The sequence below is a fragment of the Triticum dicoccoides genome, chromosome 1A, assembly GCF_002162155.2.
Source record: "Triticum dicoccoides isolate Atlit2015 ecotype Zavitan chromosome 1A, WEW_v2.0, whole genome shotgun sequence".
NCBI lineage: Eukaryota > Viridiplantae > Streptophyta > Magnoliopsida > Poales > Poaceae > Triticum > Triticum dicoccoides.
This window is the reverse complement of record NC_041380.1, coordinates 271969471-271972221: the sequence shown is the minus strand read 5'-3', so window position 1 is coordinate 271972221 and position 2751 is coordinate 271969471.

Sequence of the window (2751 nt, the reverse complement as noted above, 5' to 3'; positions counted from 1 at the left end):
TCGCCATGCACGAACAATGCCTCCAAGGGGCGAAGTACAAGTTTGTCGGCTTGTACCTTGAGTACACCCGACACAGTTTTTATCAGCGGCCGTGTGCCACTGTCATGCAACTATCAATGCGCAAGCATGTCTTGTCTACCACTTTTGCATGTGCAAGGAGCCGTGTACAATGGTCAAAGATTTCTTGGAACATAGAGGAATAACCTTCGCTGGACTGAACATTAGAGGAGACAAGAAGGCTCTTGTCAAGGAATGCATCATAATTCCCGATGAGGACCTTGCAGCAGCGATCATATATCGCTATTACAGCGACGTGAAGACAACATTCCCAGAACGATCCCATGACTATTGGGAATGGAAGCCGCTTTCGGAAGAGCACCTACGCTACACAACAAAAGGATGCCTACGTAAGCTATGAGATGTACGGGAGAATCCTGACCATGAAGGACAGTCTACATCACCACCCCTATCAGAACAATAGGTAGCTTTACTGACCAATTTTGAGGGAGGGCCTACGACTCCAATACATGGCACACAAGGGATCATCAAGCGGCTATAAACACCGGAAAGGAAGCTATGGCTAGTGAATTGCTATTACTTAGATGTCTATGTTGACTGGTATGACAATATTGTGTTTATATTCTCCAGCACATTCTTCATATTGTATTTGTTGTTTCTAGATAACCATGGGTATTGTCCATTTAACACTTTGTGCCCATAATGCCCTTTTCGCATTGCATGCCTTGATTATTTTCATTAGGATGACATGCCTTTGTGACCCATGCTTCGCATTATACAAATCCATGATGCTATTACATGTATCTGTATTTGCATGCTTGATGGAGATATTTCTTGTTATTGTTTCAGTTATTTGGATGCATCTAGTATGTTGCATCTTCGCAACACTAATTTTCGTGACATAATGCTTATGATTTTTTTGTGTTGCATCACCCATGATGACTACATTTTCTTTCCATTTGGTTTATGGCAACCATTTCCATGCTTTTCACATAATTTGCTAGAATGCTGCCAAGTTACTCCATATGTTGCCTCTCTCATGTTAGGTGATTACTATTTGATATGTGTCAAGCGCAACAATGGTTTTATGCTTGAACATGAGAATGCCCCCATAGTTTTATCACATAAGATTGGAGACTTTGACATATTACATATGAAGCATACTCGCCTTCCTTCTTTCACAATATGCATGATGACAATTACTGCTATGGCATATGCCATGCATACACCATTTATTCATTGACCATGCTTTGCGCTAATGGTGATGTGCAAGATAAGAGATGCATCATGATGGATGATGCATTCAATTCTCATGCATAGACATTCTTTGCTTTTGTTTGTGCATGTAGAGGCCCCAACGACTACTTGTCAATTCCCATAAACATGAGTTGACCAAAAGAGCTTAGAGAGCTACACTTGAATGAATACCCTTGCGCGTGTTGTCCCATTCACATCCCGTCGCCAAGATCTTTCACGCCAAGCTTATCAAAATCATGCAAAGGCAACTTCGATCCCTTGGAACTATCTCGATATGAGCTTCATGGATCGGCTACACTTTCATTATTGTTTCCTTCTTGTTACTTGCATGATACACATCTTGATGGAGGAGCACCATAGAGGAGTGGCCATATACCACGTCAAGAGGATGAGTGCACTGTGAACATCCATTTCTACAAGGCAACACCATATCTTTCCCATGGTGAAGACGATCTCGATTCAAGGACGGATCTTCCCGATACGGGGCCGGGGAGATGGTGCGGAGCACCCTAAGGACATCACCATGTCAAGAGCCTCATTGTCAAGCGACATGTGCATCTGCCACATCATACATATAAATGTGAATCTTCTCCTTTACACGTGTCGACTTGACTCTCTCAAGGATGGTATACTACTTGACCTCCCTACCATTTGCACATATAGGTTTGAGATAAGTGACAAATATGCAATAGAGGTCCTGCACAAGCGAGTGCCTACACCATCGCGCGGGGGGAATATGGAAGAGGAGAAGGGACCATGAAGACGGATGAATGGATCATGAAGACTACGTTCTGGAGGCAAAGTGAGGGCCTTTGGAAATCCGAGAACTTCCGGCCACCAGCCCGGAACTTCCGCACCACTACTTCCGGCCTCCCTAGCGCACAATTGTGCAAACACTCTGGATATCCCAGAAGTTTCCGGGAACATCCGGTCCACCCTGAAACTTCCGCCCCTGCCACCCATGTATCTTTCCCCTCCTCACTTACGCCTTCGTGAGCTCGACTATAAATACCTCGCCCACCTCCTCTCTAGGGTTAGCAAACACTAGAACTATAAGCCATATAGTGTTTCTCATGTATCTCCCATTTGTTTGATCTATCCTCCCTTGTGGAATCAAGACCTCCTGAGGGAAAGGCTCCATATGAGTTGATTCCTTTAGGAATATCAAGACCTCCACTCGTGGAGAAGAAATGGTTCATAGAAGCATCAAGCCCTCCTTATCATAGGGCTTGAGAAGAACCCTATCTTTTTTTATCTCTCTTTGAATGATTTGGATCAATAAACTATCTATGTGTATCTTTATTTGCATATGTGTGTGTTGGTTTGAGTCTTTCCCCTAGTGTTTCCTCTTGTTTTAATCATGTTTTTCCTTAAATCCACCTGAGGATCGGGCCACCCAAGAGGCTTTCCCATATCACATCGTCATGTCACTTTTATGGGTGTATAACGACCTTTGCTATAAGGTCACCGCACCCC